A 15,157-nucleotide genomic window follows, 5' to 3' on the forward strand; every position below is an offset into this window, starting at 1 on the left:
TGCAGCTTGAGGCTGTGTCCTCTTGTTCTGGTGCTGGCCACCTGAGAGAAGAGAGCAACCTCCTCCTGGCCACAACCACCCCTCAGGTAGTTGTAGACAACAATAAGGTCACCCCTGAGCCTCCTCTTCTCCAGGCTAACCAATCCCAGCTCCCTCAGCCTCTCCTCGTAGGGCTGTGCTCAAGGCCTCTCCCCAGCCTCGTCGCCCTTCTCTGGGCATGCTCAAGCATCTCAATGTCCCTCCTAAACTGGGGGGCCCAGAACTGAACACAGTACTCAGTACTGAACTCAGTACTTTTATTTCTGTGATCCTTTGTCTGTACATAAATACAAATTTATGTGTGTGCAGTATAATTCCTGTTACTGTGGCAGGAAGAACTCATGGGAACAGAAGTAATAAACCCTCAACATCCACAAATTTACAAGGAGAGAAAATCCAAGTTTGGATTCATTTGGCTTATCAGAAAATCCATCTTTTCCTAAAGTAAATACAGTGTGAAAATCAAACTAAAACAAAGCCTGTTTTGGCAGTTAATTTGGAGCACAGAACAGCTCTTTGGTATCAAAAAGGAAATAAATGATGCTTTTCTAAATCTGCATCCATGCTTAGAGTTCTTTACCTCTTCTCTGTGTGTACAAAACAGCTGAAAGGAAAATGGTGTTGCTTAAAGTTAGGCTTCTACTTTCAGCCTTTTGAGCCATTTATTTTCCCTCTTCTAAAACAGACTTCTCAGTGCCTCATGCAAGGAAAGCTTAATTAGGTTTCTACCTTATGAGTTGTCTTCATGCCCTTTTGGAGGACATCTTCAGCAGCTTAGGGTTAAATAACACTTCCAGCAATTAAAGCAAATGTGGATTGGAGAGGCAGCATTAGGAGTTGGGGGGTTTTAGACAACTAAAGCAGTAACAGGATGAGCATTGTGTGACGAGCTAAATCTGTGTGGCCAACAAAAAAGTCCCTGTGCCAACGTTTGGAAACCTTGAGAAATCAGTCTGTTACCAGATGTTGCCATATGCTGTGAGCGCTGGTCTGAGCACATCGTGGGAATTCTCACCCATCCAGGCGAGTCTGTAGCAGGTCCAAAGGCTGCTCGCTTCTGTTTCATGCTTTGTTTTCATTTTGTCTTCTTTGGTCCCTCCTCCTCCACGCCGAGGACTGCTCATCACATGCCCAGATTTTGCCGTCCAGCTGCATCCCTGCTGTTCTGCTCACTGCTCTCCCTGGCCCCATCACAGTCTCCTGCCCTCTCCAAGGGTGTGTTTCAGTGGAGGCTCGATGGTAATTGCTCAAGAGGGGAGATCTTTTAACGGGAGCACAGGCAGCTGCTCTGCGGTCATGCGGCACATTACACCTCCATATGCGGGATGTGTGGTTCTGACTAATGAAGCTTTGATGTGAGCTGGAAGCTTCTTTTCTCTCCTCTGCTTGATTCCCCACTCCCCACCCTGCCCTGAAGCAGCTTCTCAAAGACTCAGTGAAATCCATGTTACAAACTCGAGGTAGGGGGCAAGTGGAATTGTTGAGAGTTCAGATTAAGCTTTTCATTACTCCGTGTAAATTGAATGAACTCCTGGCTTCCATTAATACACAAACTAATCTCCTCTTACTGATGCCAAACCATACCCTCAAAGACTCATTAGAAGAGGCAGTAACTCAGCAAATGAGAAGCTTTGCAAGCTCTTGTGAGGAGAGCTGAGCTGCCCTCTGCAATTTGGAATAGCAGTAAAGCATTTCTGCAGAAATGTTAGTGGGTGATTTTTCCAGAGCCTCTTTATAAAACACCAGAATTCATTTTCACAGAATATCCTTACCCCAATCACTGTGTAACATTTTGGGTAACTGGCTCACAACTCCTGTTTAATGGATTCTGTTGCTATGCTGTGCTGCCAGCCAGCCTCACAACTTATCAGCTGCAGGCACATCAGGAAACTGCTTTGGGGGGAAAAAAAACTGTCAGGGAGGTCTTCCTGGATGTGAAAAAACCTCTTAGACATCTTTTATTAATAATGATGTTAAAAATTTCTGCTCAAGAGTAGGGTCCCTTCCTAAAATGCTAACTGGGGGTGGAATTCATTAAGTCAATAAATAGGCTTTTGTGGCAGGCATCTCACAAATTGGATGTTAATATGTTAACAACAAGAATCAATAACAACAACCAAAAAAAAAGAACAAAAAAAACTTTGTTGAGTCTGCTGTTACCAAGGAATGATTAAAAACAATAATGGCACTGCACAAAAATGTCCTGATTTCTCTCTGCATGTATTATTCTTGCCCTGTGCTCAGCACTGGTCAGGCCACACCTTGAGTGCTGTGTCCAGTTCTGGGCTCCTCAATTCAAGAGAGATGTTGAGGTGCTGGAAGGTGTCCACAGGAGGGCGCCAAAGCTGATGAGGGGCCTGGAGCACAAACCCCATGAGGAGAGGCTGAGGGAGCTGGGGGTGTGCAGCCTGCAGAAGAGGAGGCTGAGGGGGGACCTCATTGCTGTCTACAACTACCTGAAGGGAGGCTGTAGCCAGGTGGGGTTGGTCTCTTCTCCCAGGCAACCAGCAACAGAACAAGGGGACACAGTCTCAAGTTGTGCTGGAGGAGGTCTAGGCTGGATGTTAGGAGGAAGTTGTTGTCAGAGAGAGTGATTGGCATTGGAATGGGCTGCCCAGGGAGGTGGTGGAGTCACCATCCCTGGAGGTGTTCAAGCAAAGCCTGGCTGAGGCACTTAGTGCCATGGTCTGGTTGAGTGGCTAGGGCTGGGTGCTAGGTTGGACTGGATGATCTTGGAGGTCTCTTCCAACCTGGTTGATTCTATGATTCTATGACTTCTCCCTGCCCAACTCTCCAGCCTGCCTTTGTTTCCATGATGCAGGTGATGGGGGGCCAGGGAATCCGATCCTCTATCCTTGCACAGAGAGGCCTATTGAACTTGCTGGCACTGTGTATGTGTGGAGCAATGACTCACTTGAACAGGGGCTGTGCAATCTGCCCCTAGTTGTGCAGTCGTTTTCTTCACAGCAGATATTAGCTGCTCAAACAGCACGCATGTTGCTATTTTGGGTCACTGTTTAGGAGTGCAGGCTAACAACAGTGAAAGAATGGGGTTCTTCCACCAGTCAGCACTCTCCTGGCACTCTTGAAAGCAGCTTAGAGAAGCTACATATTTTGAGAGGGTCAGAATGGACAATTGCTGTAAATGTGCTAAAAAGATGTCATTAACTGCTAAGGGTTTCATGTTTTCTAAGAGGAAATTGAATCTCTCACACTTTTCCTGGCAGCTTAGAGGACTAATTATTAATGCAGAGACTTAGATGCTTACTCTTATCTCTGACAGGTTGCCAATGATTTCTGAGACTGGGGAAGTATCAGGATGTTTTCCAAATACCAGCAAATTTTCCAGTGAAAAGCTGCATGATTTGAGGTTCTTAACTGAATGGCTGCCAGAAATAATTCACACCATCACTCAGCAGAGGCAACAGATGGTTTGATATTTAGGCCTTTTGTTATGCACAGACATGTCAGATAAGTACACATCTGGCCCAAAGGAAATTGCTACCCATTCTTCCTACATTTTCTATTCTCTCTGTGCATTCACCTGCTGTTCCAACAGCCAGTTCAAAATCCCTTATCAAAACCACGACTGTGCTTCAATCAATAATGCTTTACAAGGGGGGAAATGCCTGCATCCATAAGGGCTCAAAATAGAGGTCATGCAAAACCTGCAGTTCGTGGAGATGTGAGGACACTTAACATGATCTGCTGTGATTTTCCAAAGCTGAGTTTTATTGATCAGTCATTTCATGCCACAGAGAGAGTGATTGGCATTGGAATGGGCTGCACAGGGAGGTGGTGGAGGCACCATCCCTGGGGGTCTTCAAGAAAAGCCTGGCTGAGGCACTTAGTGCCATGGTCTGGTTGAGTGGCTAGGGCTGGGTGCTAGGTTGGAGTGGATGATCTTGGAGGTCTCTTCCAACCTGGTTGATTCTGTGAATCTATGTTATCCACATATCTACTATAGCAGTGGGCTCCACTCTGTTAGAAGCCCATAGTGAGCTGGTAGGCACAAGGGACTTCCTATGTCTGAGGTTCATTCAACTTTTAGAAGCACTGAGAACAGTGACAAAAGGGCAAGGAAAGCAAGTCCCAGAAATTTAATCTCAGCCCTGCCACTCACCTCTCCACAGGGTGAGAAAATCCTTAAACCCTTCTCTTTTTCAATTGTAACCCTCTGCATGTTGAAAAATAACATATAGCTGTTATTGCAATATTCCTGCTTAAGATTTAATGATGGGGAAAAGCCTGTCCAAGCCAAAGGAAGGATGCAAAGTCAGTCAAGAAAGGTACACAAGCAGATGAGAAATTAAACTTCATTGTATGTAGCATTGTTGGAATGATGCCTGCTCTCTCACCCTACATGATCTCCACACAAATGAAGGAAGTGCAGGTAGTATGATCTACTTTTAATTTAGTTGTGCAAGGTTCTGCACCTGGGTGAGGGCAATCCTCAGTACCAGTACAGGCTGGGGGATGATGAGATTGAGAGCAGCTCTGCAGAAGTTAGCTTGTGAGGTACTGGTGGATGAGAAGCTGGGCATGAATGTGCTCTTGCAGCACAGAAGGCAAATTGCATCCCGGGCTGCATCAAAAGAAGTGTGACCAGCAGGTCAAGAGAGGTGATGCTGACACTCTGCTCTGGTGAGATCTCACCTAGAGGATTGTGTCCAGCTCTGCAGTCCTAAACACAGGAAGGACATGCACCTGTTGGAGTGGATCCAGAGGAGGGCCATGAATATGATCAGAGTGCTGGGGCACCTTTCCTACGAAGATAGGCTGAGGGATCTGGGGTTGTTCAGATTGGAGAAGGTTCCAGAGAGACCTTATACCTGCATTTCAATATCTGAAGACCTACAAGAAAGCTGGAGAGGGACATGTTAATAGGATAGAACAGGATGAGGGAAAATGTTTTTAAATTAGAGCAAGGAAGATTTAGATAGGACGTTAGGATGAAGTTCTTTGCTATAAGGGTGATGAGATACCAGAACAGGTTGCGCACAGACATGTTGTAGGTCCTGTCTCTGGAGACATTCAAGGTCAAAGCTGATGGGGCCCTGAGCAATCTGCTCTAGTTAAAGATGTCCCTGCTCACTGTGGGGAGGATGGGGGTGGACAAGATGACCTTTGAGGATCACTTCCAACCCAGTGTCTTCTGTGATTCTCTGATTCTACAACTGACCATTTGGCTGTTGGGGAGATGTTATTGTGTAGCATAACATGCCAGGAATAATAGCATAAAGCTTATGGCTGGCTTCAAATCACTGCTGTCTCAACTCCTTATCAGAAGTGCTAGGATCTTTAGCAGTAGCCGGGAGCTATCAGAGGTGCAACTGATGCACAGCAGGAATAGTGAGATGAGTTAGAAGCTCAGCTGGGGCCAGTGCTGTTCTTTGGGGTTTATTTGTGAGATGGCTGAGTCAGAGTCGGCAATGACAGCAAATCTCTAACAGCAAATCAGTAAAATAGAAACAGAGATGTTAAGGTAGGACACACACTGTGGCTCATATCAGGGTGTTCCTGAAAGGATTATGTTTCCTTTGTTCTCTAAGAAATAACTAGGTAATGTGCCATGCAGGCATGAACCAGATCCACAGGGCAAGGCAAGGCAAGGCAAGGCAGGCAAGAGGGGGAATACTCTTCCTCAAAGAACAGTGTAGAAAAGCAAGGCATTGATAATTTGCTGAGGGGCTCTGTGTCCCAGGCCGAGGAAGGACAGCCTAGGCAAATGTTCTGCTGATAAGAATACTGAGAGCATAATGTTACATGTGATTGATGTAGCACTGGTGCTGTGTGAGAGGGAGGGAGAGGGGGAGAGGGAGTTTAAGAAGCTGTATGCAAAAGAGCATAACGGTAAAGCCTTGAAAAAGCTGCAGCAACCAAAAGGTTATTTCAGAGAGGACAACTATGCATGTTAAAAAGGAGTTCAATTAAGCAGCATGATAAAATGAGGTCCTGTGAGCCTCAGGGCAGGAAGAAGTAATGAGCTGAGGTTTGCAAACCTGTTGTAAGCTCTGTAGGGAAATCTCATTGCCGTCAGAAACAGCCTTTTGTTGTTTATGGGTTTGGTTTGGGGTTTGATTTGTGGTGGGGTTTTGTGGTTTGGTTTGTTTGGGTTGATTTGTCCCCTTCTTATTTCTTTTCTTTCTGGTAGCTTAGGAAAGAACACTCACCTTTGTTAGACAAGCTTCAGTCATTCATCCATAGGAGTCTAGGAAACAAAGAGTTGAACTAATCACACTGGGTGTCTAAAAATGATATGTGAAACAGAGTGTGAGCTTCTGCAGGGAAGTGGACATATCCTACAAGCTGCAAACACTGATTTGGGAGCTGCTGCTGCCACCAGACACTCTGTCTATAGGAAAAAAAAAAAACATTCTCAGTGATAAGCCTGCAGTTTTCAGGAAGAAACAGGCCACGAGGAAATAGCCTCTGATGAGAAATAACCCCAGAATCATTGCATTCATTTCTCCCAGCCCCATGCGGTATTTGCCAGGAGATAACTTCGGACAGTCAAGGGCTGGCTGTGGTTCCTGCCCTTCTCACCACCCTCTAGCACACATCTTCTCATTGGATCTTCTTCTTCACAGTGGTTTTTATTTGCTGTTTCAGCCTGTTCATCTTCTGCTTATTTCCCTTTCACTGACTGAAATTATGTTTCCGTTCCTTCATGTTTAGTGCATAATACTCAACTAGAAGGCAAAATTTCAGACCCTGTTTAACCTCATCCATCATCAGGAATACAGTAAAATGTGATAGAGTTGTGGGTCAGCAGCACTTTCTGCTCATTCCAGTTTAGCAGGAGAGTCTTTCTTTGTGGCCAAAAGAACACATTTAGCTTTGGTCCATAGCAGTATTGTTCGCTTATGCAGCGAGGAGACAAAACACTGTTATATAATCATATTTATTATATCATTAGCACTGTTAGAGAAGTGCCAACAATTGGCACTTAAGGAAAAAAGAGAGAGCTGGCAGTAAAGACCATTAGGTAGAAAGGTTTTGGAGAGAACCTGCAGGCAGTTGGCCGCAGTAATGAAGCAGACACATCTACATCTCCAGTTAATTATCTCACCGAGAGCTTGTTGGGAGGCACTGCAGTGGCTGAGCCGTGACCAGATGCAAGGGTGGGATGCAAATCCATGTGGTTTGTTGCCTTGAACAAAAGCACTTAGATATGTGGCACTGCAGGGTATCAGAGAGACTCCTCATGAAGTAGTGGCACCCATGAACTCGATACCTGTATTGCATTTACATGCATACATGGTCTCAAAATTGCATATACCTGCCTATGTTTTCAACCACAGGCAACTACAGGAGGTTGTCAGCCAGTTCTATACATGTGCAGGGTGACTCCTATACAACAGGCTGGCTGGCTTCCCAACAGGAGCATCATGCTTTTCTTTAGTAGCCTTCTAGGTTTGTTCTGCTGGTCACTAATACTGTTTTAGCTCAGCCTAGGATCATTGGAAAGGTCCCTCTGCAAAGCAATAGCCCGTTGCATAGGTTGACAACTGTGCATTATCTGTGCCTATATAATGATGACAATTGCACTGGCATAAGATCACATTTGTTTAATTAGAACATGAGGGAAATAAATCCATTGAAAGCATTTTTTTAAGGGTAGCTTAACAGAAAATGCCTCACTCTTCACCAAGTCATTAGCAGAAAGTCCAGGAGATGAGTGACTGTAGGTACTGCTGACCTTTCAGTACATCACCAGAGAAAATCCAAGGATCAGACAAAAGGTAAAAGAGGACTGGAGAATGAGTACCAGTCAGTTTCATTAACATCATCTCCTTGTCTGCAAAGAAAAGACACATCAGAAAGCAATGAGCTGCTCTGAGCTTGCACTACCTTTTCAGTATTACTGGGCTTAAAATGCTGCATGCTTAAAAGCCCTTCTTGAAAGATGCTAGTCAAAAATGATAGCTAATAATTGTTTATGCCAGAGAGGGGCAAAAGGGAGTTAAAGAGGTAATGTCAATTTTATGATCACTTTTTTGTGAAATTATTGACTTGATGATCTATGAGGTCTCTTCCAACCTTGGTGATACTGTGATACTGTGATATTAGAAATTAGGTTCAGATCAAGTGTCTCTCAAATTCTCTGAGAAGTGTCTTCTTCCCTTAAAACAAATAAAACACTGCAGCTGCATCTTTCAATTCTCTTGCCCTTTTTTCCCTTTCTTCTTTCCTTGATGTGGTGAAGATCCAAACAAAACAGCAAGCTGCCTGCAGTCAAACTCACTGCACATTATTAAAGTGATGGAAGACCATTCTATAGCATACATAAAGATGTGTGGGGGTAAACATATAGCCAGAATTAACAAGGATTGATGAATGAGCTCTGATCAGAACCAAGCTGCATTTTCAGGCAGACATGTGATGTTTACATTTTCATACTGCTTAGCATTGTGTTGAAATGGGAGCTCTGCCACGGGTTTGGTGCTTTTGCACTCTCTGACACAGAACAGCTTGGGGTGAACAAGTCTGTTATTAATGTATTGCTCAAAGGCAGTCTGGAAACACAATGGTTGCAGCATGTATTTTGTCTTTAAAGAGGCATGCTGAGATTCCTTTCCTGCTGGAGGACATAGATAGGCAGCTTGATGGCCCGTGCTCTGGTTCAAGAATAAGCTACACAGACTTTCTTTCATAGAATCATAGAATCAACCAGGTTGGAAGAGACCTCCAAGATCATCCAGTCCAACCTAGCACCCAGCCTTAGCCACTCAACCAGACCATGGCACTAAGTGCCTCAGCCAGGCTTTTCTTCAACACCTCCAGGGATGGTGACTCCACCACCTCCCTGGGCAGCCCATTCCAATGCCAATCACTCTCTCTGCCAACACCTTCCTCCTAACATCCAGCCTAGACTTCCTCCAGCACAACTTGAGACTGTGTCCCCTTGTTCTGTTGCTGGTTGCCTCTTACTCCAAAATAAATGATTATGCTTTGCATAGATGTGGGAGGGGTTTTGGGCTGGTTTTATTTGCTTGTTTGTGGATTTTTTTGATTTCTTTTCTTCCTCTTTGCATCTGCATTCTTTTCCCCCCCTCCTCCCCCAGGTTCCACAGGCCATCTGCCATGCAGGAAAGACAAAGGTGCATCACAGTAGAAGACTGCAAAGGTTTGTTTCCTGCTGATTCTCCAAGTTCAAGCACTAATGGTAGTTTTGAGATTTTATGCTTGCACATTTGTGAAGCCATGAGCTCTTTGCTGGCTCATAAAACCAGATATGCAGGATACATGAGACACCTAGAGAGACCCTCACTTGCTGGCAGAGCTCTGCTTATGCTACACAGTACTCAAAGGACAAGCAGCTCTGTAATCATCTTACTCCATTAGTTTTTCTTTCCTGAAATGCTCACCTTAACTTGTTAATTCACAGGCTGCAGTGGATTGGAAGGGACCCTCAAAGGTCATCTTGTCCAGCTTCCCTGCAGGTTTCAGCGACACCTCCAACAAGATCACACTGCCCAGGGACAGATCAAGTCTGATCGTGAATGTCCCTGGAGAAAGGGCCTCAATCACATCCTTGGGCAACATGTTTCAGTATTTTACTACTCTCATTGTAAAGAACTTCCTCCTTATGTCCAACCTAAATCTACCCTGCTATGAGGAGCTGGCTGGCAGGAATGAATTAATTCAGAGTATTAGCAGATGTTGGTGGAATAGTCCCTCTTTGGCTCAATGCTCCCAAGTGAAAGTCAGCTTCTGCAGGAGCTTGCCTTTGTGTCCAGCAACAGATCTCAGCCCTGCCTCCAGACCCAAATGTTTTCACTCTCTGGAGGCCCAGCATGCTCCTGTGTAAACAGCTGAATTCAGGAAATACCTACATGGGCAGCACTCGGCTCCTCCAGCACATGGAAATGCTAGAAAACATCCCATCCACAGAGGAGAGATGAAATCAGGTTTGTGGGGCACCACTGTTAAAAAATGAAATGCCAAGAGATGGAGAAACACTCCAAACCTACCAGGAATCACTTGCAGATGCAAAAGGCTCCCATCAACGTGAAGTGTGACTCAAGGAGGTGGTGGTCCTGCCACATGCTTGGCCTCACCAGCCATAAAAGGAGAAGGGTGCTCTAGCTGTCCCTTGAGGAGATCTGCTGAGGTCTTCTAGCTGCAGGGATCTAAGTGAATGTGGATCTAAGTGAATGCTTTGGTCTTAGATGGGCTGCAGGATGGCCAAGCCACATCTGGTCACAGGAAAAGGTCATGGCCTCTGGCTTTTAGGGCTGCCCAGCTCTCAGGCCACTGAAGTGGCCAGCACAACCTGGGCAGACTCCCAAGCTCTTCCCAATTCCACAGATCCCCAGCCACACAAGCACTGTAATGGGATGGGGGCCTGCTAGCCATGCCCCAGTGCCTTTCATGGGAAGGAGAGCCTGTGGCCCAGTGGTGTAGCTTATCTTGCAGGGAAAGGCAATAGCTGGACCTCTTGTGGCATCTGGAGCATGACTCCCAGGGTAGTAGAGCTGCTGCAGCAGCTCAGGTAGGAAGGAGCTTTCATGAGCTTAATGTGATTTCACAAGATCATAGCCAGGAGCTTCCTCTCCTCAGCTGTACCAGATAGACACTTCTCCTCCTCATCCACCACGTGGAAAGTAATAAAAACAGGGGGGTCTGAAAACTCATTGCTGGCAGAGCAGTGAAGGGGAGCAAGAGATGGCTGTGACTCTGCTTTTCTGTCACTGAAAGCAATGATCTTCTTCTCTGTTGTCACAAAATCTTGTTCCTCTAGTTAAAATTCCAGGCACACACCATGCCTTGCTTATAGACTGAAACACAAGCTGGGATCCACCTTCTTAATATAATTCAGTGCTTACAGTTCAGTGTGGTGGTAGCTGCTTTGTTTGATCTAGTGTATGAAAACTGTTTGTCATCTGCTGCTTCACCCAATGTGGAGAGAAAGAAATGCAGATCTCTGTGTTGTGCTAGCTCATAATACACTAATTATCATGTGCTCTATTTTATTTCTTTTCCACACAGCCTGCTTCACTTCCCCAGGGGTTCTCTGCACCAGGAAAAAAAGTAGTTTTCATCCAGACCTCCAGTGTCTTGAAACCAGGATTGTCTCAAGACTTCTTCCTGCCAGGCAGGGAATGAGAACTATGTTGAATCATCTTGCAAACAAAAACAGTGAGGTTGGGGCAAGGGAATCCTGACATCTTCAAGAGTTGTTTTGTATGGGTTCCTCTCTTTGGTGTTATCAGGAGGGCTCAGGAAAAGGAAGCATGTGGCCTCCAGGCTCAGGGGCCATCTTTCTGCCTGCCTGTCCAGGTCTCCTTCCCTTCTGTGGGAACCAATGAGTCATGAAGTGGTGATCAAGTACATGCATGAGTGCTGTCAGAGTTTCTCCACAGAGGGTACAGCTGAGTGGTTTGGGCACTCTCAGTACAATTCACCGTGCCAGTTGGGCTTTAACTCCTAAAAATCTTCACCTGACTCCTGAAAAGTGTTTTCAGTGAACCTTGTCCAACAGTGCCCACCACTGACATTTCGAGTGGGATCAATACCAGTTCCCAGGAACACATCTCCCCTCCTCCTTGCCAGGGAAGCCGTGAGTTCATGACAGCAGAAGTCCATCAGCTTCAACAGGACAGCATCAGACCTTTTGCATCTTCTGCTGTGCAGCCCAGCACAGTTGGGCTGAAGTGGTTAGCCTATTTCTAAAAGCAGGGAAAAGAAACTGTGTGTGGCTCTCAATGACAATGCAGGCTCCTCATTTACCTGACTGGACAGGGGATTAAATAAAATTAGAGGTTTTGCAAGTCTGAATTTGGCCACCTATCTCCTCAGACACAACATCTGTTCCCTTGCAAGTGAGAAGAAAATGGGTGACTAACACACAGCTCTGCTGCTCGGCAGTTGGCCCCCAGATCCTCCTCCATGGTGCTAAATGTGTCCCTGGCAAAGAGAGAGTCGAGATTTTAAACGAGGAATTAATGAAAATCTGCTCTTTTCCTGCTTGTTGTCCCTTTAAATTCAGTTTCCATGGAAACAGGTGTGGAGAGGCTGCCTGGAGGGAGCCAGGAAAGATCTTTGCCTGGCTGCCTTCCCCTCCAGGTTGCCAGCTGAGCCACCCTAAATGCCAGACTTTTGCAGAGTTCTATGCTGTTGCCACTCATGCCTGGAACAGGAGCAGTGGCTCCCCATGGGTTCTTTCTCTAAGGAGTCCTGAGGCAGTCAGCCATGCTGATGCTACCTGTAGCTGAGCTGCTTGTGAGTGGATCTCTCTTTCCATTGCTCATCCAGTGGAGCACAGGCTCCTCTGAACCTACTGCAATGCCACCTCACTGAAAATGTCACTCCTGATAGAAATATTCATTCCATTGCTGGTTTTGGTTTTAAAAGTTGTGGTGGCTATGATCTGAGCATGCAGACTGAGCTGGAGGAGATAGCAGAGGGACAACTTTGTTGTTAATTCAGTGTTTATCTTAGGGGAAAATTTGATACCCCACCTGGAGTACTGCATTTGGCTTGGAGGTTTCCAGCTCAAGACATACATAGACCTGTTGGAGTGGGTTTAGGAGAGGGGCACACAACTGATCAGAGGGCTGGAACTTCTCTCCTATAAAGAAAGGTTGAGAGAACCTATTGCACCCTTTCAATACTTGTAAGAAAGGTGAAGAAAGACTTTTTAACAGGACCTGCCACAGCAAGAGGCAATGCATTTAAATTGATAGAGAGTAACTGTAGACTGGACATAAGGAAGAAACATTTTGTGATGAGGCTTGTGAGAGACTGGAACAGGTTGTCATGAGAAGCTGTGGATGTCCAGCCCCTGGAGTGTTCAAGGCCAGGCCAGACAGGGTTTTAAGCAACATGATCCTAGTGGAAGATGCCCCTGCCCACAGCAGGGATGCTGGACTAAATATGTTTAAGGTTCCTTCCAACTTAACATATTCTGTGAATCTAGGAAAATCAGTATCAATGAGACCCTCATCTCTGCCAGACTCATCCATCCACAACTCTTTTTACAGCAGGGCAGGGAATGACACATACCTTGAAAAATGGCCCAAGAGCTTTTGGCTGTGGTCAAAAGGGCAGATTTTCTTGGAGGACTGTGCTGGGTACAGAGAGCAAGGAAGGATATGACTGCATTCATACCTTCTTGTGTATCCAGCCATGCTCTGGGTTTATCTTGAAGGGAATTCACAAGCTTGTTCTCAGAGGCTCAAATAACAAACTGTCCTATGTACAGTACAAAGAACCAATGCAGTAGGAGCCAAAAGCAAGCTTTCAAGCGATGGTATTTGTTTGTGTAGATCCACTCTTTTCACAGGTGAACAAAATCTAAGAGTCTCAGTCCTATAATATTTGAGAGGCTGCACAGTCCCAAGAAAGGTGGCACTTTTAACAGCTGTTGAGATGCACCTGGTCCCATTTTTGCTGGCATTTGAGGAGATGACTCCAGTGTGTCCGTGAAAGGTTGTTTTGATGAAATCTGAACTTCTAGTGGAAGCCAACAGTATAAGTTTCATGGACCTTCCTAGCTGAGCTCTGCAGACAAGTACAGTTCCAATGTAAAAACTAAGGCAATTAAAAAGTGTAGTTAATCCTAGTCAGAATACTTCAGTGTTAGCTGTTATTACTTCAGAGATGCACAAGAGCATTGCCTTCCTTGGTTACCTAGATGCTTGCTTGTAATTAGAAAGGCAGACTATAATATCCAAGATGCAATACTGAGATTGTTTCCTACAAGCCAGATGAACATCTTGCATCTTGCACCAGAAATATTCTCTGCTTGCTGCTGGTGCAGTCTCAGCCAGAGTATGATCTTCACTGTCGTGCAATCAGACTTCAAGGAGGATGTAAATCCATACTGGGAGAACTTAGAGACCAAAGGGCATGACATTAGAATCATAGAATCAACCAGGTTGGAAGAGACCTCCAAGATCATCCAGTCCAACCTAGCACCCAGCCCTAGCCACTCAACCAGACCATGGCACTAAGTGCCTCAGCCAGGCTTTGCTTCAACACCTCCAGGGACGGTGCCTCCACCACCTCCCTGGGCAGCCCATTCCAATGGGAAATCACTTTAAAGGAGCATCAAGAGCTGGGTTCTCACCTTCATGGTCCATCCATTTCAATCTCTGTGGCATGTTTGGCTTAGGGAGCAGCTAGGGAAGTCAGAGCTGCTGCAGCGGAGATACATAGCCACAGGGGATCTTGGCTGAGGGACTCTTCAGGATGGCTCTCACAGAAGGAGATGGCTGGCAGGGTAGTTAACCCTGTTAGGGAGCAGCAGCCTCGTTTTAAAGGGAGTAAGCTGAGTTTAACGTGGCACAGAAGAAGAATCAGCATTGGCCATGCTGCAGAGGTAGCTGCAACCCCAAAGCCAGAGTCACAGTTCACAAACAGTTCTGCTACACGCAAGATGGAAGCACCTAAGTTCTTAAACCCTTGAACACTGCTCCACATCTTTGTGTGTTCCAGTAGCACCCATCGGCAAACGCAGGGGGTAAAGAACATCTGTCCCCAGAGCCCAGACCTGCACAGTCACTTCTCCTGCTGTCATACATTAGGTCATGGTGTCTGACTTCCATAGTCCCCGTGTAGGAGAAGCAGGAATGAGGCTCAGCCAAACACTCCTCTCCCAAAGCAGAGCTGCCAGACACTCCCTCTCTCCTAACACTGTTTCAGCACCCGAGATGCCAGCTGCTGACAGCGTGTTCCGACGCTCCACCATCAATCCCCTCTGCAGAAAGCTAGGTCTAACTCTTTGTTCTTAGTCCACGGCTAATTAGGCTGCTCTCTTTTTTTCCTTCTCCCTTGTGTGACTCTTGTTTGGGCACATGGTGATGCTTTTGATCCCTTTCTGCAGAGCTGCTCCCCAGCCCGGCGTTTCCTGCTCACAAGGCAGAGCACCGTGGCCGCGGTGTCTCCTGTCTCCAGCCTGCTCCTTCACTCGCTCCAGGCCTTTCTGCACGTTGCTGCGGTGTGGTGCTCTGCACCACGCCGGCAGAGCACCTCCCGTGCTGCAAGACCATAGCTCTCTGGGGCCGTTTCCTCAACAGGCTGCCGCGCTCCCGCCCGCGCTACAGCGGGGATTCGGTCCCGCGTTCCCTGCTCAGTCAGAGCCCACAGTCCCGCCTCCACCCGCCCTATT

The sequence above is a fragment of the Pogoniulus pusillus genome, chromosome 3 (assembly GCF_015220805.1).
Source record: "Pogoniulus pusillus isolate bPogPus1 chromosome 3, bPogPus1.pri, whole genome shotgun sequence".
Classification (NCBI taxonomy): Eukaryota; Metazoa; Chordata; class Aves; order Piciformes; family Lybiidae; genus Pogoniulus; species Pogoniulus pusillus.